Source organism: Chrysoperla carnea, chromosome 4, assembly GCF_905475395.1.
Source record: "Chrysoperla carnea chromosome 4, inChrCarn1.1, whole genome shotgun sequence".
Taxonomy (NCBI): Eukaryota; Metazoa; Arthropoda; class Insecta; order Neuroptera; family Chrysopidae; genus Chrysoperla; species Chrysoperla carnea.
The window spans coordinates 46511001-46536444 of NC_058340.1; positions in this window are offsets into that span (position 1 = coordinate 46511001).

The following is a 25444-nucleotide window of genomic DNA, read 5'->3' on the forward strand; positions in this document are numbered from 1 at the left end:
GTGTTCATTAAATCACCTAATTAGTCCGTTTCCGGTTGCTGTCTGTCTGTCTGCCATCACGATTACTCAAAAACGAAAAGAGATGTCAAACTGAAATTTTTATAGCGTGCTTAGGGCGTAAAAAGTGAGGTCGAGTTCATAAATGAGCAATATAGGTCAATTGGGTCATGGGTCCGTAGGAGATAGAATAAAGGTTTAAATGTAAAAAATGTACCTTCTCAAAAAATAAAATTTTTTTTTTTTGAAACATTTTTTCATAAACATCACTGTTTACCCGTGAGAGCGCAAATTGTATAGTATTTATAATATGGAAATATCAGTTATCTATGTCTGACATGTATGTGTTATGTGATAGAGTAACACTGTCTATACATGATATTTTAACAATTAACTCAGTCAATTGTTTGTTTTCACTTGTTTTTACTAATTTAGAAACTTGGATGTATACACATTATCGCACGAACAATAAATGATATCCATTTCGTTGAAGTACCGATCAAAGCGTATTAACGGCATTATGAACCGAAAAGAATTTCCTACTAAAAAATAACCAATAATTTACGTTGAGTATGATTTATAATGTCATATGCAATTATTTTAGCTTGTAAATAATGCTAAAAGCAAGACCACATTGATCAACAGTCTTTCTAGTCTACCTGCATTCTGATAAAATATCATTTCAATACAAACGTAAGCCTACTCTAGGTACTACATCTTACCCTAATTAGTTATTATAATAAGAAATAATAGAAACATAATATATAAAATCGTTTTGAAATGATCACAAGAATTAAATTTATCTGGCAGTTATAAGTCTGCTCCCAAAGGTTCATATCCACGACTTGTTGAATGATTCTTTCAAAACTATTAACTTACAAAATGCCAATTATAAACAGTAAACGATGAGATCACTTCACTCGAAACACGTAATTTAATATTATAATTGATGAAAATGAATGCTAGAATAATTTCTTTTTTTTTTATATTGTCCTTTCTCACAACAATATCTATCTACAATTAATCAGGAAAACAAACCTGATAACAATTAACAATAGAAAAATATATGAGAATTGTTTCAAATTATTAAAATAAATTCAATTCTAATCAATTATTTATATTCTAAGGTGAGGTTCTCACGTTACATTTTTGAATAATGATGTGGTGTAAGCGTTTCACATCATCTCTATATATATAATAGGTGGCTGTACCAACAGCTTTGCAGGGATCGTTCATTTCATCATTGTTTCTATTTTCCATAACATCACTTAATTTAAAACCTTGAATGTTCATGGCGAAGAAGAATTGTTTTAATCGATGTAATAATTCCTTCATTATTTCTTGTGCGCTGATTTACCAAGATGACAAGGATAAATAGATATAATTCAAGAACAATAGGTATAGAATGCTGAAATACAATTTTTTAATTTGAAACAAAAAACAAAACGGTATGAGATATCAATATGATTTTTTTTTAAATTTTAATTTACTTCACTTGTAGGTATGTCAGTGAATTTTGCAATAAAAAATTGACCCACTTTCCGATTTCCGATTAAGTTCAAATTTTGCATACATTTGATATACATTCGTTTTTGTAGTTTTAAATTACCATTTTATTAAAAAAATACTATTAAAGAAAAACATAAAATTTGTTTATCTGTCACTTTTACTTGACTATTTTTAAAAGTTGGAAGGTCTCAAGTATCAAGGATGATTTGGAGCGCCTCAAGATTTTACAAATAATCGAGTGGGTATAAGTGATTAATATGAAATATTATTTTTTACCTTTTAGTGCAATAAAAACTGCTTAAAAAGTCCAAAGAGTCTAAGAATTTTTTTTAGCTGACAGTTAAATTCCCAATAAATTCAATATGAAAATTTTTTTTTTTTTGCACAGCGTAGATAATCACTTTGATGCTATTAGCAATCTGAGTGAGACAATAAATAACAACTAATTTCAAACGAACTGAAATTTTTTGAAAACATGTTTGAATTTATGTATCTGTGATAATAAGTTATTTCATAAAAATACCATTTCCAATTATTGAAAAATATTCTAATTATTTTTGATTTTATTTTGTAACCTATATTTGAACTTTACAATACAATATATTCAAACATGCAAAATTTTATAAAAGGATGGAAAAAGGCCAAAATAATGCCTCCAGTGTTACTATTTTTTTACTAAATATTTATATTTAGAAATGGGGAAATTTGGTATAGATGGTAAACTTTTCTGAAATAAAATTTCATTTGATAAATTTTACCAATGAACTGATGGTCTCTGAATAGTTACCTGAATGGTTTGTAAAGCACCCTCCCTGAAGAAAAAATGAAAAAAGCTTTAAGTACAGGCTTGTTAACGATTCGATAATGTATAATGTTTTATAGACTAAGAATATTGCCATCTCCAATTTCCGCAAAATAAGTATCGTTGTATTTAATTAAGCGAATTATCTTTCTTGGTCTTCACACACCTTAGTCTTGCCCATCTTGATTTTGCTCATCTCGAAAGGAACTCGTTTAAAATTCAACCACTCCTACTATTGCACTTTCCTTCACGGGAAAATTTCCTTTCATGAGAAATTACAATTTTAACGACATTTAGAAGTTAAATATAAAGTTATTAAATACGTTGATAGTTGTTTCTTTTTGAGAATTTTACCAAGGGGTCCGATAGTAAAAACAATTGCAATTTAAGAAAATAATATTAATTCTACGGGATTTATTAATAAAAATCATTAAATAGCTAAAGAAATTGAAAAATAATACATATAATCTTACTAATATTCATGATTTCGTCGCTTTACAAAAATGATAATGATTTTAGGATACCTTAGTTTGGAAAATAATGGCTTCTTGACAGCCATGATCGAGATGATCGATCAACCTTTCTAGATCCATCCTCAGTACTCCACTGTAAGTGTAACGTATTTAATAAGTTTTGAATTGAAATAATTGTATTTATGATACCATATCGGGTAAATGTGTCATTTCATCCAAGATTCCCTTACATGTTTCATGAGGAAAAATATATAAATGCTCAAACGGAAATAGAGCATAAATAATGAGGTATAACTTGAATTCTATATTTTATCTGTATCATAAATGTTGTATACCAGCAAACCAATATATAATATTAATGCATTTTTTATGTCTATCAATAATGAATGCAATTGCCATATTGATTTTACTAGGCTTCCTTATGCAGTGAAAGTTTTATACAACGTCCTTTTTATAAAGCACCGTGTTTGTAAAATAATTTAATTTATGTAATTTTAAACCATTTTATTTGATTTTACAAAGGTAATGTAGGTAATTTTGAGCTATAACTTTCTATAAAAACGGTATTCCTAATAAGAAAACAAAAAATAAAGTTTGCTCTTTTAACTAAGATTCCAATATAATGACTTGATGTCGAATATAGGAGCTAGGACCTAGGTTATGTATCCATGAAATTCAATTTTCAATTTTACTCCTCCACATACTCGAAATCATGAAATAGATATATTATGTTAAAACTGCTTAAAACGTAACAAAATTCCTATTAAAATTAACATATTATTAACGATGGAGTGTAATAGATTTTGATATAACATAATGTTCACTATTATGAGGTGTAAATAGATATAAAGTTGCCAAAGTGCTCATTTCTTTATTAGCTCAAAAATGTTTGAGCTCAAAGTGAATCTTTTTCTCAATTGCAACCATTTATATGGAAGGTACAGAACAAATATATTCAATTAATCCCATAATTTGATGTTTATTCTTAATGTTCGTGTACTCGTAAGATAAATTATTCTGTTAGATGGGTCTGGTGCGGCTCTTGAGGTCAACACAAATAACTTATCATAAAGTATCATAAAGAGTTATAAAATATAATAAAAATTTATAAAAATAAACTCGTTATGAGCATTTCGCCCACGCTCGATTTAAAACATAAATTAATAACTTTTATTTTTCAAATGGTACATGTGGCTAAAACTTTTTCTAACTTCATATAATTTTATCTATTTTCAAGTTATTAATTTTTCGGTTTTTTTCAACCAATCTACAGGTTTTAAAAATATATCACGTCACCTAAAGATTACCAAACGATTGACGCGAGTGCTGGAGGGTTAAAAAAAAACTCGACCCACTCGAAGTGATTTGACCGAATGTTGCGAAATTTTTCCCATCATAATACCGTCAATATGCTTCGATCGACACCTGAACGAAGTGTCGATCGAAACCATTTTTTGTTCGTGTGATATCGAACAGGAAGAACGAATGTACATGCACACACACACATAAATTTTCTGAAAATTGGTGTGAATTCCTTGTTCTGACCATGAAACGTAAAGTTATGTTGAAAATTTGGATTGCCGGATCCATTGCAATAACATACTGTACGGAGAAGTTAATAATTTTAGAAACCACTGAGCAAATGTGTAAATTTAAACTTCCCAAAAAACATACTTTGAATGAAAAAAGAAGAAAGGGCAAGAAAATTAAAGTCATCCTTTATAAACACGAATAATAAATCTTCGTGTAATCATTTTCATCATTGATGTTCATAATAATTACTTTAAAAAATCATGTTTTTTGCATAAAAAAATGATACTTTTTTAATTGGTATTTATATAGGTACCACATATTCTGATTATGAATACCTTCGTAACGATTTATTCGAATTACTGATGCTGTATAGATCGAACGAGTAGGCGCAACGTAATTACATATCTCTATTTATATAATTGGACAGGTGAATAATGTCAGTTTGTAATTAGAATAGGAACTAATTACTTTTTAATAGAGTACAGTATGTAGGCATATAGTAAATGTACAAACGCGAATATTTTAAATATATTTGAATTTAAAAAAAAATACCTTCATACATCGAAATATGCATATTATATGTTTTACATATTCGTTTTAGTCATTGTTCAAATACTAATCAGCTATTGGATAAAATTCAACTACGGGCTTATTCTTAGATATTTACATAAAATAATTATTGTTTCCATTTTTGCGCGCTTATATTAACTTGAGTTGTAACTTGCAAACAAGGTAATTCAAACTTACAAGTCAATTTCGACCACTTCTAATTTTCCGATTAACTTGATAATTATTTGTTTATATTTTTAAAATAATAATAATAATGGAGTTTCACTTCCGTTTCTCTGACATATGCCCTTACTAAACAGAGGCCACCCACATCATAATTGTTAATCTTTATTTATTTAACTACATTCGTATACATACAAGTACATTTTATGATGCAGATGGAATCGGTTACTTTGTTCTTATCCACGCGACGATAATGTGATCAATTCTGCAACCCCATTGATTATAATTGTTTACACTGCCACTGCCTGGACTCGAACCCGAAACCTCCCAGTCAGTAGCAAACAACAGTCAAGGACTAACGCCTTAGACCGCTCTACCACTGAGGCGATTTAAATTTTTAAAATAAAAATTTAATAAATTGCGTGTAAGTTAGCTTATTTTGATGTAAAATCTCGGTTTGCGACAAATATAAAAAAAAAAACAATATCTTTTTATATTCAAATTGTCCAAAATATTTGAATAAATAAAAATGTTTAATGAATGATAATGTTACCAAACGCGTTTTCGATTGTGTTTGTTGAGGTTACAATATGATATAGTTTGTCATTCATTTACAATATTAAATTAATGAAAAAGAGTTGAGAATATTTTCATTTCTTAATTAGGTTTGGGTTCAGTGACCATCATCTTGTCTATTTCTCTTATCAAAAATTATGATATAGGTACATAGTTTTTTTTTTACAATTTCCAAGCTTCCACTTATTTTTAAGGTGCTTATCTTGAACCTTAAGTATGTCCTGCAAGTTGAATATTACATCAAATTATATGCACTTAGAAATAATTTTCTTCAAAATTTTCTTGTTTAATACTGTTAGGTGTTATTCTGATAACAATATAACCATTCTATAATCAAAAATTCGATCCCAACACAGCTAGTTATAAAAATAAAAATAAAATTAAGATAATATATAAAATATATTTTATTTATTTTTTATTCTTAATTCAATAAATCAAAACTAGTATTCACTACATACCTTTTTTTAAAAAAATTCAGTGAGTATCCGATTTCAGATTTACTTTGGACAAAAATAAAAAATAAACAAGGCGTATGGCGGGTCTGATGTGACCCTTGACGCTCAGACGAATAACTTCCCAGTATAATAAACAGTTATACAAAAAAAAAAAAAACTTAACTATAAAACTATATCAACGAGCATAAATAGCTTGCCATAATTATCGACGGCTATGTTGTTGATTTTCAATTTTTCAACGAGTTTCATCTAATACCAATAAAAATTGTTCACTCAAATGATGTTCTATATAATATTTTTACTACTCAAACAAACTTTTAAAAATATTTGGTTAGTTTTTAAAAACTTTAAGATTTATTTTGTCTAAGTTTTTAATTCGTAATAATATGAAATGTTCGTATTGAGGATATAGTATACCACCAGGAATATTTTTAGGATGTCGTAAACTTAAACTTCAAATTACCTATATAATTTATGTCCCACTTATAATATAATTTTTAAAAATATTTCTGTATACTGTAAAACATTACCGGCATTTTATCCTGCATAAATATTTTTGTTTTTTAAAAAAGAATACAAGCACCGATATTCAACACTGTCTTTATAGGGTATTTCAACAATTAACTCAATCAATTGTTTATTTTCACTCGTTAGAATTATGTAAGTATCGTATTAACTTTTTTTCGTTTTTCATCAGAAATTTAATTTTTTTCCAAAAATGATTATTTCTAAGCTGAGATAGACACAATAGACTTTTTTTACGTAGTAGTATTTTTCGCAATATCTTAGGATCTTGCGTTGTTATTTTTAACTTATGATATTAGAATCATGAATTGAAACTCTTTGTCTCGTATCAAAATTATTCTAAATACTGACGAAAGCTGCGATAACAATTCGTACAAGATGTACATTCATTTCATTTTAGTAATACTTATAGGCAAATGAAGATACAATACTGCTATATAATTGTGTGTATCTTTTAAAGGTTGTTTCGTTTCATTGGTATGCAGAGCACAACTTAATAAAGGTTCAACACAAAACTCAAGCATTCTTGTTGCTCGAATACCTGCCTATAACATGTTTTTAACCTGGCTGAAGTCATCACCTTACACAGTTTGCAGAAAACATTTCAATATTTTCATTTTAAGAGATGACTCTACATTATGTTATGAAATTGGAAAAAAAATACAACACGTAAAAACTTTGAAAATATAATCACTTCGTGAATAGAATGGACATTTCCATAAAATTTTATACTCTCTTTTAATAAAAAAAAATTTTATTTTATGAAATTGTTTTTGGATTCTGATGACGTCATGCAGTTCTTTTGATAGCACAGGCAAATTTGATCCGATCTTATTTTAATTTTTTTTGAAACCCACTAAATTTGAGCCATTCTATTCAGCTGTGATGTCAATTTTTCGATAGCTATCACTTATATGCTTAATTCCGGGTCCAGTACTCCACATTCTGGAAACCTATTAGAGCTAGGTTAATCACGATCACAAATTTGAAAAGTTTGCCTCAAATTTAGTAGGATTACATACTTGGTTTAATAAAATTGGATAAAATTTGGATGTGATAGAACAAAATTTAATGTGTTGGATTCTGATTACGTCATAGAGTTAAAAAATTAGATTTTTTTGATAACAAAGGCAAATTTGATCCGATCTTATTGGAATTTTTTTTTAAATCTCACTAATTTTGGGTCATTTTTTTCTGTGATACCAGTTATTTTTTAGTTGTAACTTATGTGTTTGCTCCAGCATACATACTTCAATTGTAAGTATTTAAAAAAAAATCAAGTTGATGTTAAAGAGGATTAAATGTCAAATTAATTAGACGTTTTAAACGTCAAATATTTTTAATAATGAATAGGAAAATATGTAAATGTAAAATGAGATAATTGGGAATTCAAATTTTTTAATCATGAATAACTATTTAACTTTTAATTATAAAAGTGGAGCAATGGTATATTCTTTAGGAGCATTTCAGGTACGATTTGTTATGTCTTTTTTTTTAAATATTAATATTTGACACTAACAAGTTTATGGCTATAATATAAATATCTTCAATCGTCAGTTTATATACGAGCTTACGCGCTTCGGTTCACTCTCTTCACAGTTTTATTGTTATACTTAGCAAATGTTTGTATACATAGAGGTGCAGAGCGAAAGTTAGAGCAAGTGTTTATTGTATCTAGTATCGCTTCTAGTGAAACTTTTTTCCAGTATCTCCTCCTATGTAAATAAATAAGAGATTGATGTGTTTTCACTTACTATACAATTTCATAGCAAAATATCATAGCAAAATGACATAACATTGAAACTTGATAGACATTATCTCTTACTTGTAGGATTAAATGTCACTTGTTAGTTTACAAGACAACTGCAAAGGGCTAACAATGCTGCAGCTATGATTTCCCCTCGTTTTCATAATTATTATTGTCCTATGTCTATTTATTCAAGCCCATCATACATATAATTACTATCACGTTTCATTGTTGTATCATTTGCTGTAGAGAATATACTATATGTACAATATCTATAAATGTAATATTATATTAAACATGTTTGAATATTTATGATGTTGTATTTATTTTATTTAATGGGTGCACATTTATTTAGCAATCCACATCATTGAAAAATATAAACTTGGAATTATTTGCTAACTGTTATTGGTCTATCAAATTACCATTATTGATCAATAAAATTGTATTTATTTGTAATTGTACCACTTTCTTTTATTTAATGTATAAATGAATAAATGTAACGTGCCTACTTTCATAAACTTGTCTATTCAGAACGTATTCTAGATATGCTTAGGTGCTTTAATTAAAAGCTATCTTCTTAAGGTAGTCCTTTTACTGGCTGGAAGTAAACTGTGCACTAGATGGAAGTAAATTGTGCATTGTTTTAAATTAAGAAAGTATTTGCTTGCTGCCTTAAGAACAAGTTATCCTGCGAGTAATTTGTTTTCAGTTTATTATATATTTCTCAATAAATTTCCACGGTAACTTATATATTTTAATACAAAAACAGAAACCTGAAACTTTTGAAAAAATAATTTTTGGTTTTTTTATTCCATTTAATCGATAACTGGTAGCATAATTCAAGAAAAGTTGCTAGGGTCTTACTTTTTGGTAAAACTGTCAACAAATATTAAAATTTTTCAAAAAAATTTACACGGTCAAGTATCTTTTTTCTTATTCAGCCACCGTTGCCATATTTATAACTAGCAGATACCCGCATGCTTTGCTGGTCAATTTCTCCTTTAGACTATCACTTACCCCATCAGCCGAGTTTCTTCAAATTCTGAAAAAAAAAAAATTTTTTTTGCGTTCTTATCGATTTTATCAACGGGGCACCCTTCAAAATAAATGCAAAAAACTTGATAAATTTTTTTATCTCCAATTTCGATGAAACTCAGTATATAAGGTAATTTTGACCCAAAAAGTACAAAAATCGGGTGCATTTGACGACTGGTAGAATTATTTTTGACATACGGACTAAAATTGATCCAAATATTGGGATATCTCAGAAATTCGGCATCCAATCAATAAAATTAACATAATTTTCATACTTTTTGGATCAAAATTACCCCATCCATCGAGTTTCATCAAATTCTGAAACAAAATTTTAGACTTTCAAATTATAAAGACGTTTCCCCAACATACCACTTGTGAGAAGATAGCAGAATAATTAAAATTCTCTGTTAAAAAAAATTATTTAATGTGATTAAATCGTTTTGTTTTATTTTTTCAATAACATATTTGCAATGTGCTTGCCATGACCTTTGTTTAATACCAAACACTATAAATTAATTTGGAATTTTAAATACTTTAAAGCAATGTCTGGTAGCCGCCATTTAAAATAGTTTCTTGGAAATATGTTAGGTCAATATTCATTGTAAGATAAATTCAACAAATTCTTATTTATCAAAGTAATGTGAGCCCCGCGGAGAGCAGGAACTAAATTCCAGTATCCATACCTGAAAATAGTTATTTTCTATAGATTGCAACCAGGTGGGGTTATTTTAATTTGAAAGAAAAGAAAAACCCCGACAAATTTTTCGGGTACGGAACCCTAAACTCGCACTTGAAACATATATAAGAACACTCCCCGTTAAATTACTTTTCAAACAAAGCCAAAAAATTAAAATAGGTTCATCCGTTTGGGATGCTCTACGATGCCACAGACAGACACACACACACACACACAGGCGCACATACACACAGCTCTCAAACTTATAACACCCCAACACCCCTTTTTTCGGGGATTAAAAACGCAACATATTAGTCAGATATCGACATAAATAATAAAAACAAATTAGCATAGTTAAATTTTCAAGGGGTATGACAAAACGAGGATTTCAATTCCAATTTTACATCGAAATATAGCAAAACATAACTGAAGCTACGAAATCGGTAGCTAATGTGCACAAAATATCTTTGAAAAACTTGAAAAAACAATATTTTGAAGATTGCAGTAGTTGCTAGCATAATTTATTATAATCAATTCAAAAATCGACAATGATTTTGGTCTGGATAAATCGGCTATTTGGATTAACAAAATTTATGATAAATTGATATTTTCAAAACATGTTTATTTAAATTTCCGTACCCTTGAATTAAATAATCGACGCCTATGATTTTATCGATACTGAAATAAATAATATGTTGAGGTGTATAACGAAGCCACTAGACAAATTGAATACAGAATTGTATTGACAATATAACGAAGTAATGTTTAATGGTATACGTAGCTATAAACAACGCATACAAGGATACCTTTATACATGGAGAGTTTTTAAAAAGCTACCATCCTTCTATTTCGAAAAGGCAGTGGTATATGATAAAAAGCGAAAACATATACCAGCTCAATTTTACGGTGAATGAAAGAAAATACAATAGTTAATTTTTTTTTACGCGGACGTCAATTCATAGTCAAGCAGAGATCAACTTTGTTTTTTATATGGGACTACATACATTATGTTGCAAATTACTGTTCTTTGCCAGAAAAAAGTAACTCGGTGTTTTAAGGTTAGCAGGTAAGTTAGTTGTTGAAATACGTTCACGTAATGTCAGTAAAGAGAGATAACCAGCTATACATACATGTCACACACACATGACTGATAATCCCCTAACATACTATACAATATTCGAACCTAATTTGAGCCCTCACGGGTAAACAGTGCTTTTTTCGAAAAAATGTTTCAAACAAAAGTTTATTTTTTTAGAAGAAACATTTATTACGTTTGAACTTCTGTACTATCTCTAACGGTTTACAATGGAGCTTTGTTGCTCATTTACGACCTCACTTTTTACGACCTGAGCACGCTGTAAAATTTGAACTTGATATCTCTGTTCATTTTTGAGTTATCGTGATGATAGAAGGGCAGACAGACGGAAAACCAGAAATGTACTAATTAGGTATTTTTTACGGCAATACCAAAATTTTGTTCATAGTATCAATATTTTCAAGCGTTACAAACTTGAGACTAAACTAAGTATACCTTGATATATTTCATATATATATATGGTATAAAAAGATTAGTATAGGAAAAAAATTGCTGCTTCTTTTGCAGCGAAGAACAAGAATCAATCGAAAGTATCCCCGGAATTTAAAAAAATACTATATTACTATTCCTCTAAAATATTAGCTGATACTTGTTTTTCGTTTTTTGATAATTTCGAAATATTTAGGTGGTTATATAAAAAAAAATCTTTCTATATATTTGAGTAAAGTATGAAATATTGTTATGGGTATGAGTTAAGCACGAATACACTAAATTCCTGGAACAAAAAGTAAAATCCAAGTATGTTAAATCAACTTTAGACGAAAATGAGTTAACATCCATATTTATAAGATTTTAGATCAAACGGAAAAAAGGTGCCTATATTTTCCAAGTATACGAAGTCAATTTTAGACAAAAATGGGTATAAATCCATATTCATAAGATTTTAGATCCGTGTCTTGAAAATGCTTATTTTGAATACTGAAAATATACCCAGTTTCTATTGCTAAATGTGTTATATTACGAGTTGCGGGTTAAAAATAGCCAATTTTCGCAACTGCGGTAATAGTGGATTGTTCGAACAAATGACACCAACGTTGAAGTATAAATATTCCTAAATTTTATTTTAAAGATAACAAACAACCTTTGTTGCTCTATTGTAAGAAAATAACTTTGAAAATTAACACTATCTTAATAGATAAAACTTATCCAAAAATATGAACCTTTTTCAGGCTTCTGCATTATGTAGCACCTACGACTTCATTAAACTTTTCCTTCCACACTAGAATCACTTTTTACTTCAATATCAATAGATCTATAGCACATTTGTTACAATAGATCTGTTTGACGAATGCTGAATTGCCTTGTATCTGCGTCTTTTGAAAACTACCAATGATCCTTGTATAATTACTTATTTGTGTGTTCCATGCATACATAAACAATACAACATCATAACACCCTTAAAGGTATGTAAACTTGTAAGCATTAACTACCACCGTAACACTATGTTAGTGGTGGTAAAGGCTTTTCTCATATAGTTAGTGTTACATGTACGTGTGGTGTGGATAGGATAAAAGGATATGTTGAGGCAGGAAAGTTCTCTATTTTAACTGACCTATTTACAATACCTACAAATGTTTACTAGATAGTGTTTACGCTAACATGTATACCTACGTGCTTATACATCTGAATGTGCAGACATTGCAGTCAGTACATAGAGGAAAGGATTCTACGTTGATTGGGTATGTTAATTTGTGTTTCAACATCCAAGAATTTAAAGTTTAGTTGGTCTTGAAAGTTAAGTTAGTTTACAAACGTCTAGTAACACAATCGCTCCAGATAAATTTTCGTTATAATTTCGAAAAACTTTGAATCTGTAATTGTTTCACGCAAGTTTCATCCATGTATATAAAATTGATATACTTAGTATTAAATTTTCATGAAATTTCTTAAATAAAGAGTAAGAATGTGGAAAGTTTCACCTTCAAAAAGCTTTTTTTATTTTATCGATCAAACTAAATTAATTACAAAGCTGTGAGCATCTTATTGGCTTTGTGTGTTCTTAAACTTTGCCTATAATCTAACATATACTTTTCAATACTAAACATATATTCGTTTCAACAGAGAACTTGCATGTTTAAAATTTTTTTTTTTCGAAAGTTAACTTACAATTTTTTTATTTGTTTTTGCATGTAACTATAAAATTGAAAATGGTTTTCTAAACTATAAACTCAAACCCTAATGACGTCAACACATCGTTTTTAGAAACGCCACCGCACGGGGAAATGATCAAATAATATGCAAAATGATAAATGGTTTGTTTTTAAACTGACTTTCAATATATTATAATGTAATTTTCCATAGAAACAAGTTGAAAAACGTGAATTTACCGTGATTCCGATTGGCTCACTGCTTCAACGGGTGTAAATACATCACTACCGTTTTTTTTTTATTCAAAAATTTAAATAGTTATTTATTAATAATTAATAAACAAAATGGAATTATTAATTTAAGTTGCTTAAATATACTTTAGATGAATTATTCTTTCAATTATATATGAATTTGGGTCAAAAAAATTAATGCAAGTTCTCTATTGATACTTGAATATTTCTAAGAAAATAGTAAGATAATGAAAAAGGGAAATTTTTTTCCTTTCAATCCTTTAAAGTAGGGAACATCGAAGTCATAAATTGTCTACTCCTAGAATTCAGAGAGATTCTTACAGAGAGAGATTTACAGAGCGGTTTGTCCTACCAGTGCGTTGCAAATATTGCAGAAATTGTTACAATGAGGAGAAAGAAGAAACGATAGTTTTTAATTATTCGGCAGTTCAGTCTATGAGTATAAGCCTATTGATATACGTCGATGTCAATTTTTTTACTTTTCTTGGACAACTTCAAATTGTTATGAATTAGTGGCTCATCTGGATAGTCACCCTGATACAACATGTTAGCTTAGCTCACATGTCGTCTCAAGGTGCATATCGTTTTTCTATGATCTACGTGTGCCTAAACAGGTTAATTTCATTGTTATGTGTTCATAAAATCAATGTATATTTCATAACTAAAATATATAATAACATAACAAATAGTGCATACTATAAACTAGGTACCAACACAGCTCTTTCACATTCATACACAAACTCTTAGTTATACACACACTGCACCGTAGTCAACCTGTCGAACAGGAAGTGAGAATATTTAACTCTTGAAGATTGTTTCTATCTCTCTGGTAATTTCCGAAAGTAATTAAATATTGTCAAAGTATTTTTGTACAGATAAAACTTGACGTTAATCTGTAAAAAGCTTTTTAGAACTACATAATAATATTTTACTGTTTGTAATTTCATTTAGAGTAAAACTTTTAAATGTAGTATGATATTTTTTATAACAAGAGTTTGAAATCTTTTTGAGGGATTTTTTTCTTACAGTTATATTAAACATTTCAAATTTGTTGTAATTGTATTGAAGAGTGTTCAAAGTCGAAAATAGTATTTTATTTTCTTCCTTCAATTTTCCAATATGACAGCACGAAACAAAATTGAGGTTGAACCATCGTCAGAAAATACAGCATTGCTATTAAGGTAATTATGTAAGCGTCAACCATTTAATGCATCAAGTCTTAATCTGGTAGTGTTTTCCCATAGTGTAATCAAGGCTAGTAAATCATGTTTTGGTTTTCCAGTCGTTAAGCGTCGATCAAGAATAATAGATCAAGTTTATTTTTAGCACTTGGCCAGACCTTTATCAAGACTAAAAAAAAAGTCTTGGTTTGTCACCACTTGGTCAAACTTTGTCCATGGATAATGAGCCAAGTTTGTTGATGATTCTTATTAGTATTTTTTGACTTATGATGGTGAGAGAAGCGCGTCTAAGTTACATCTGTGAGTGTAGTGATGCTAATCCTGATTGAGACCAACCTGTTAGTTTAAATGAAGGATCTAACTACAGATTATCAAAAGGGTCGATCCCCCTAATTATGATACCATAAAAAGTGACCAATCGTTGAAAGAAAATATCTTTTTTCTTGCACTCAGTCTTCAGCCTTAAGCGAACACCCTGGGTTGAGCCTAGTTCTGGCATCCAAGCTCGAAACAATGTTAATTCTTGGCTAGACCATTCTTGGTTTCCAAGCTTAGCCCAAAATGCTTTCTTACTTTTAAATATTCTGTCAAGATTATCGAAATTCATTGTACATATTCATTCAATGGTTGAATATATTTTCAACCTAAATTTTGATTGCCTCATTTTGATGTGGGGTAAGGTAGAATATTTTATATATTTTTATGATTATGTTTATTATGTGATTAGTAGGTAGGTATGTTTTTAGTTGTCGTGTTTCAACCTTTTCATCTTTAGGTTTGATAATAATTATATGGTTGGTAAAATTTGTATTTACACCTTCCAACTTATGCAGGTAACAAACATTATAAAGACCATAAAACTCATCAAAAATAATCTTTTTAATAAAAAGATCGTAACAAATTATTTTCTTATTCAATTGCTGTGATTATTGTTTTTTAATTTCATATATAAACCAAACAAAGTGAAATGAGAAAGTTGCGTGTGAATACAGAAGGTATGTACTAAAATAAAATTTTATTGATCATGTATTCAATTAATGTGAAACGAACTGTTTTTGTTCTAGGTAAGAAATAATTTTTAAGAATATTCTGTTAAAAAATTTTAATAAAAAATACTTTTTGGGAAGCAAGATTTATTGTACTAGAAATTATAAAAGAAAGCCAAGTTTAAATAATAATACGTTTACTCTAAAACTGCAAACTGGATCCAATTTAACTTGTAAGATTTGATTACAGACATCGGGACAGGCGAAACTAAATAAAAAGTTGTAGAAATGGCTGCAGATCGTAAATTGTTTCAAGAACAATGTGATTGCTGAGGGATTGCTGTTTTAGCTAGAACCCTGGCTAAGATGTTATTTCCATCTTAGCTCTCCAGATAAATACATACTGTTTTCATTAAGTTGAATTACATATTTTCATAGTTGTTATATTAAGGAAAAGGATAAATAATTTAATTTTTTTAAGGAATTTTTCATCATCATTTAATTTAATTATACACTTTGATAAATATCTTTGAAATATCTAAACAGGAACTAAACCGGGAGTCCTAAAATACTATGAAGGCAATAGAATATAACACAAGTAAAAAGGTATTGGTTTATGAAGAGGCTATCGAATGAGAGGATTTACTACTAGTAAATAAAGTTAAATAGAAACTTTCACAATTTGTAATTTTACAAAAATTTTTCCACGTTTCGCCAAATAAGTTTTCAATTTTTGATATTGTTATTAATATTGTAGGTACACAATAAACTTCTCATACATGCAAAATAGCTTCAAAAATATTTTCTGCTCTTGCTAAATTTTGATCGTGGTAGGTACACAAGACAAAAAAGAGTGAGTATTAGGTATCTTAAGAACATTTTTAAAAGCATTATAATTAAATGTAATTAACATAAATAGAATGAATGAAAAAATGAAAATTGTAATTAACTAACTCTGTCAACATTTCAACGACAATGAATGTACTTATTATATATCCATTGTTTAAAATAAAGAAACAAAATGTATAAAATTGTGTTGGTATATATTCTTGCAGCTTTTGTCAAAGTATATCAGAAACAATCGTGTTTTATTTTAATTGTTTGACAAATTGTACTTAACTTGACGCTACCGTCGTCTACAACATCATCAGGGTATAGCATGGTTATTATTTTCTGAAAAATTTGTTAGTCGAGGATAAAACTGTGTTTGCTTATAAGAAACAAGAAGTTTTTTAGATATAATTTTTAGAATTCTTTCATTATCGATCAGCATTGCCAAAAATCACACAACAGTTATTCCTCATTTCATTGTCTTGTATTATAAAACCCTTAATCTTAAGTTTCACATTAAAGAGCACCAAATTTTAAAACTGATGGGTTATCGCTGCATTTTTTCGTTGCTATCCTTGTTGCGACTGTCATTTGTGCAACTCCATTTTGATATTTCTACGTGCCGTGCAGTGTACATTACTTCCATGGGTATGTGTAATGGATTTTTATTACAATTTAGTTGTCGCTTGTGCCATAATTATCAGTTCGCCCGTTAGTGATTTTATAGTTGAGCCAAAGTGTATTTAAGGAAGTGTTGCTCAATAGCCAAAGCATACAAGGGTACGATGCCGAGGCTTATGACTTAATAAAATGAAAATGCAAAATGAATCATAATAAATTAATTCCATTCTTTTATACAGGAGACTCTCATCCATGATACCTGCCACGGTATCATAAAATTAAAATTTGTAGTAAGTTCATGACTTATATTCCTCTAGAGGGCGCTATATTCCATTTCATGAGACATCTGTAACCAGCGGACAATCAAGGCGCTTTCAACGATACCTCATTTGTCAAATTATGATAAGTAGTTTAGAAGTTCTGATGGAATAGATTATACATATACATACATACGTTCATAAATAGAAACTATCTTTGTGTATGAACAAATGTGTCTTTGTGAAGTATTTATGAAGTATTGATACTGGCGGGATAAAAAATGGAATACCTATTTGAATTTTCATTATATACTGGTTAAGTTTAAGTATTAATATGACAATAACATTAAAATTTTGTTTATATGTATTGCCTTAATTCAGTAATGTGCATATTCAAAGTTATTTCAATTAAATATAATTTTAATAACTTGATTGTTCCTTCAAAATTTTCTTCGACACAGTATCTAAAACTATTATAAAGTTTCTGGAGGTAGTAAAAAGATGAAATTATGAATACTTTATTTATAAAATATATGAAGGAGGCATAATACCGACAGACTGGTGCTACCGTAAAATATTATAAGAAAAGACAGTCAAGTATAGGAAATTCTGACGGAAGTATAAACTTAAAATATTGGAATATTTCATTTCAGGAACCATAAGATTTTACTCCACCAAATATTATTTATTTTACATTTAACTCAAGTCGTCTAACGGGCCTATAGAAATTTTCACTTCAATAAATGTAGCGATTTTATTTATAATCATCGTATACTACCACTCGTTGCCGAACATAAGTTGCCATTTAAATATAGTTCGTAAAAGACAGATACTTTTGCAGTGCTATGAGATCCGAGCAATTTAAACTGCATTTCATAAACCGATTCTGTAGATTACGACTTACAAATCACACATGATTCGTACCAGCTATGATTTTATACATTATTTTCATTGAAATAGAAATTAATTATTTTTATAAGATTGTACACTAAAACTTATTAATTTTAAAAGAATATTTCCCTAAAAGAAAAAATTCACAAAAAAAAAAATGATTATGATTTTTTTGTGAAAGAAAACATTGACAAATATATACCTTGAGATAATAAAAATGATTTTATGACATATAGAAAGAAAAAAAAAAATCATTTTTTGTTTTGTTTGCATTTCATTAGCTGGAATGAAAAATTGTTGTTGATAGAAACATTGTCATGAAATATTTAGAATACGACAAAGTTTCTTTTATAAACTGGTCTGTCGCATATAATATACTACCATACAGCTTCGGCATATTGTTCTTGTTGCATTCTTTTATTGAAATTTTGTCATATTTTACTTACATTTGTTATTTGTTTACCATTTGTACTTTCATGGTAAATAATAAAGGGAGCAAATAATAATAAAGTTCGCAAACGTCTCATAATTTTCAGATTAGTAGAAAACATTTTTTGGCTCATTTTTTTTGTACCAGTCAAGTTAATTTTTTTATACCAGAATGAATTTTGTTAATTTTTGGAATAATTTTACTAAACAAATATTTCATATTTTTTATATATTGCATATGTTTAGAAAAACAATTGCAAATACTTCTGAAGAACATTATTATGGCAGATAACTTTGGAAAACATAAATTTGACTTTCTACAGAACGGATGTTTGTTGTCCAAAACCCTGAAAATCGCAATTTCTTTTGTGTTGGGCTACGAAACCGCTGTTTTGATTGAACGGCGGTTAAAAGATTGTTACTTGTTATACCGTGTATATGAAATATACCAAGGTATACTAAGTTTAGTCCCAAGTTTGTAACGCTTAAAAATATTGATGCTATGATCAAAATTTTGGTATAGGTGTTCATAAAATCACATAATTAGTCCATTTCCGGTTGTCTGTCTGTCTTTCATCACAGTAACTAAAAAACAAAAAGAGATATCTAGCTAAAATTTTGATAGCGTGCTTAGGGCGTAAAAAGTGAGGTCGAGTTCGTAAATGAGCAATATAGGGAAATTGGGTCTTATAAACCGTTAGAGATAGAACAAAGTTTAAATATAAAAAATGTTTCTTAAAAAAACAACCACTTTTGTTTGAAACATTTTTTCGTAAACATCACTGTTTACTCGTGAGAGCGCAAATTATGAGTAAATTGTATAATATGTATTATATGGGAATATCAATTATGTATGTGTGACATGTATGTATGTGTAATGTGACAGTGTAATCAACAATGACTATAGGTACATGGTGTTTCAACAATTACTCAGTCAATTGTTTGTTTTCACTTGTTGTTTAATTGATGTGTTTTAATAAAATAAATGAATAGTGATGGTACCTTAGTATGTATTCGCACATGTAAGTCAACTCGTTTAGAAGAAGTCCCATAAAAAAATTAGCATCAAAGCTACGACGAGCTACGTCGATGGATGTTGGTTCATATTAAACTTTCAGATCCTTGTATCACACTTACTATTATTGACATTACCATAAATAAACTTTACGTAACTCGACTTGTCTGTTTATATAATATTTCGTTGAACCATGCTTATTTAGTTAAGGTAAACATTTAAGTCAACACATGTAGTTTCTAAAACAAATACGTCTAGAGTTTAATACTTTTAATTATTTAATATTTTAATTTAAATGGAAAAAGTTGTCAAAGTAAAACTTGAAGTAATATAAAATTATTGAAATTAGAAAGAAAACGTATAATTTTCGGATCCTTATAGACTATATTTTCCATACTACGGAACTAAAAACATGAATGCTGAATGTAATTGAGACACTGCATAAACCTACATTCGATTGAAATAAAACATACGTTTTCATTAAATCTATTTCGTTAAACAAAACTATAATTGCCTTAAAAATAAATTTTGAATGAATAATTAAACTCCAAGACAAAAGTTCTTTCCAATGATATAAGAGGTGCGACGATCAAACACCTCAATCCTGGTGTATTTATCTTCGGTTCCACAAAATTAGCGTGTCGTTATTCATGGTTCAAATAGTTTATAATTACTTTTACATTACATTTTTAGTTTTTAAGAAGGTACATATATATTTACTCTTCGTATTCGATAAATATTAATATTAAAAAAAAGTCCTATATGTCTTAAATGTTAGTGACGTCAAAATAAATCAATCACCCCCCCCCCCTTTAAAAAATTTAAGAAATTGGGACACAGTATATATGGATGTCCACGAAATTTTATCAAATAAAAAAATAAAGAGGAGTAGACATTCAAAATATTTCAATAAGTTTAAAAATTATTTTTTAATATCGAAATTCTTTTTAGTATCATGTTGTTCACGAATATCACTTGTGGTTTGTTGATACTTCCTGCAAAAATATTGTCAGTATTGGTCATAAGCAGTGAGATTGAAATGAGAAATAGTTTAAGCATAACCTATAATGCGAATGAGGATGAAATATGTTATACATAACTAGAATATGTTATTTCTATGTGTAATAGGGGAACGCCTAGGCCAGGCAGAACGACTATTGCAGGAGCTGTTACAGTTCTAAGGACTTACTTGAGCCAGCCTCTCTTTCACTACCTCTCCAACTTAAAGTGCGTCGACGTCAAACGGATCCTTAGGTCTAAGTGTGTCCCACCCCAGGACCACAACTCTCACCTTACCATGTGTCTAATAGGGAGATATATAACCCCAAACAAATTTTATAATATCTTAATACTATGAGTTAGTATTTAATACTGTGTATGACACGAAGAATAATTCTGTAAAAGTATTTTCGAACAATATACCTATGTGTAGAAGTAAAAATTTGCAAAGACATTAAAAAAGGTTCTGCTTGAAATGCGTGTTTTTATATAAAACTTAAAAATTGAATTGACTAGCCACCGGTGAAATAGTGTTTTTCTTTACGTTTGTAGTTTAAAGCAAATAATTTAAACGATAAATAAATCACACATGTGAATTGTATTCAGATTTGTACATACAGGTATTGTTCTAAACTTAGTTTGAATAGCCTGAAATTAAATTAATATTATTCTGAAATTAAATTATAAAATTATATTTAGAACATACCCAAATTGTATATATAAAATATTTCACTTTGTTCAATCAGTTTCATTCCTTTAATGGTTGATTTTTTAAAGATAGATATTTCAATTTTATTAATTTCATAATTAACTAAAAATAGTATACCCCGTTTCATTCCGGTACTGATTTTCAGAAACAAAGTAGTCTTTATTTCTGCACAGAATTTAGAGTATCCTCATCACAAACACCAAAATTGGTTGGGTTGTTTAGCCATAAAAGCTCTTTGTATTCTTCGATTTTAATGGCAGTGCAACTTATGGTCAAAAGATCAATAGAAAATATTACTCACGGGCTCAACATCCTTTGCGAGAACCAATGCCAAACGCCCGGAAGAGTTTTGGGTAATTTGAAGTGTCTCAAATATAAGTGTATATCATCTAAAAGAGAATATTTTGAAAGATTATCTATCTTCGGAAGGAATATATCTTATAAATTTTTGTTTGTGTACTTCGATTATGATGATAATATTTTACAAAAATTTAGTATAAAAAATAATAATAATAATAATAATAGTTAGTTCATAAAATAATTAATCTTGAAATAATGAATCCTAGAGATCCGGGTTTGATTCCTGGTATATGTGTATTTTTTCATTATTCTTTAATAAAAAAAATTAAAATTGTAAACATAAAATTTTTTAAAAAATATTTAAAAAAAAAAAGAAGCAAGATACATTTATTTTTACAGCTCGTACATCGACGTAAAAAAAGCAAATAATAAAATGTAATAATAATAAATAAAATTGTAGGTAGGTAGGTACCTATGTAGGTACTACACATGGTAGGTATGTTGTAGTATTTATTAAATAAAATATACTCACTAAACCACACACACGTACTATAAAATAATAATACCATGCTACAACAATTTTTCTTGAACAATCTGTACATTATGTGATATCAACCAAACCCCTCTTCCTAATATACGAACATTGCATAGTACTAGTACCAGAGTACCAGAGTACCAGTACCAATGCAGCGGTGAACAATAAATATTATACTACCAATACAGTAATAATACTACACTACTCTCCAATAGACGAGAGTTTATATATACACATATTACCTAAATGTATGTTTTGAATCAAAATAGTTGAACTTATGATAATGAATTACGGCAAGTAAACATGCAGAAGTATCAAACAATTAAACAATTGGATTTTCCGTTTAAATGAAACTAATTCCCAAGTAGAAAATAACATACTTAACGTTCAAATCAAAGTAAACGTTGGGGACATTCAGCTTTACTATTTGGAACTTATCCATTTTATCTTATTAGAAAAAAATTCTGATATATTATGTATGGTTAAGCATTGATATTATCTTTATATTATTTTATGTGAATAAATAAATCATTACTCATTATTCATTATCATGTTTTAAGCCTACATATTTTAAACACATTCATTTCATTGTCTGTTTCTAGTGGGTCCGCAACTAGCGCATGACAAAGGAGGCACCCACCACTAACACATAAGAAATAGAGGCGCAAAACAAAACTTATTTTTTATACGCAAAGTTAGTTAAGAATCGTGTAAAAGGCGCTCATTAATTTACATCGTCATAAAGTTAAAAAAAATTCGATCTTATAGGAGCTGTGATGCCAATTTTGCGATAGCTATCACTCATGTGCTTATTTCCGGGACCAGAACTCCACATTCTTGAAATCTATTAAAGCTAGGTTAATTTTGACCACAAATTTGAAAAGTATGACCCAAATTTAGTTGGATTACATACTTGGTTTATCAAAAATGGAGAAAATTTGGATGTGATAGAGCAAAATTAAATTTTTTGGATTCTGATGACGTCATATAGTTCAAAAATTCGAATTTTTTGATAGCACAGACAAATTTTATCGGATCTTATAGGAATTTGTTTTGAAACGCACTAATTTTTAGTCATTCATTTCAGCTGTGATGTCAATTTTTCGATAGCTATCACTCATGTGCTTAATTCCGGGACCAGGACTCCACATTTTTGAAATATATTAAAGCTAGGTTAATTTTGCCCACAAATTTGAAAAGTATGACCCAAATTTAGTTGGATTACATACTTGGTTTATCAAAATTGGATAAAATTTGGATGTGATAGAGCAAAATTAAATTTTTTTGATTTTGATGACGTCATAAAGTTAAAAAATTCTATTTTTTTGATAACACAGGCAAATTTTATCCGATCTTATTGGAATTTTTTTTGAAACTCACTACGTTTGAGCCATTCTTTTCAGCTGTGATGTCAATTTTTCGATAGCTATCACTCATGTGCTTAATTCCGGGACCAGGACTCTACATTCTTGAAAGCTACTAGAGCTAGGTTAATTTTGATCACAAATTTGACAAGTATGAACCAAATTTAGTTGGATTACATACTTGGTTTATCAAAATTGGAGAAAATTTGGATGTGATAAGGCAAAATTAGTAAGATTACATACTTATTATCAAAATTGCCAATATGGTACTTTTTGATTCCTTTTAATGAACAGTGAATATAATAATAATAAATACATGGCAACTTGAATCGATTGAAAAAGTATTAGTTTCCTGGTGAACCTGGATATCGGTTTTTGGTGTCTGTTAGTTTTTTTGGTTTTAACTCCCAACCAGTAAACAAATATCGTGCGATAAGGATAGTTACAACATAGTACCAATAACTGAAAATGATTTTTTTTAAATCAGGGGTTCCTAAAACGTTTAACTTTTTGTACGATTCTGGAACTTTCAGTTCAAATCCCGTTTATAATCCGTGATATGCCATGTGAAATGTGAAATCCGTGATATATCAGGCAAAAGTGTTTCCTATTTATACGATACCAAGAAGCAATTCAATGTTTTAAGTCGAGAGTGTACATTTATATATCGTTATGACTACTATTGACTGTTATATTATAGACATTTGTGGTAGAAATTCACTGCTACATTTGGGGATATTTTATACAAGTTGCTTAATAATAGATATCTCCAATTCAATATTAATTTGTTAATGGGGTTTAGTACTTAAAAAAAAAAAACAACCAAAACAGAAAACCAACAAAAAAGAAGAAGCGTGGTGAAGACACATAATAAATGTGAAGGAGGTTTTTCTGTCTATAAAGAGTTTATTATATTCACATAAAATTCAATTGTTTTGTTTAGATTAATACATAGAATGGTTGCGAATGTTGGTTCAATGTATTTTATGTAAATATTTTGTTTTCATTAAATGAGTGTTGTGATAATTTTGAAGGTGAAAATGTTGTATGTTGATGAATACTTGATGAATACTGAAAATTATTATTGAAATTTTGAGTCCAAATAGAAAATACTTGCAACTAACAGATAACAAGTGAATTTTACAAGATTTAAAAAACCCCTGACAAATCTTTTAAGTATGGAACACTAAACTCGCACTAGAAACATATCTTAGAACACTTTCATTAAATTATCTTTTTTCATAGAACCTTCTCCAAACGGAACCGATTTTGAGGATCATTGCCTATTTTGTAGTTGTTCCGGGGACGGAACCCTAAATTATAACTTGAAACATATTTTTGTACACTGTCCATTAAATTACCTTTCAACCGAAATAAAAAAAAAAACAAAAATCGGTTCATCCGTTTAGGCGCTACGATGCTCAGGCAGACAGACGGACAGAGTGACACACACACATAGTGGTCAAATTTATAACATCCCTTGAACTAAAGTTTTCGAGTGACGTTTCTCCTCGGACAAATAATTTGCCAGATATAGGAAAACTTAAATAGGAGATTTGCAATATGCAGATCACCCTAACAAATAACTGAAACATATTTTGATTTCGTTCAATAAACCCAGCAACACCCAAAATTATCGACCAAGAGCTAAATATTCTACTGTTGAGTCTGATAAGGAAATTAATATAATTTGAAGCTGAACTGGAACACATTGTAAATATGTTAATATATATAATATGTACCAATGGTATACGGTCGATAGTATACCGAACGAGTCGTGAACATAACCAACGCTGGTATCTTATGGGTCATTACACATTGGATGACTTTG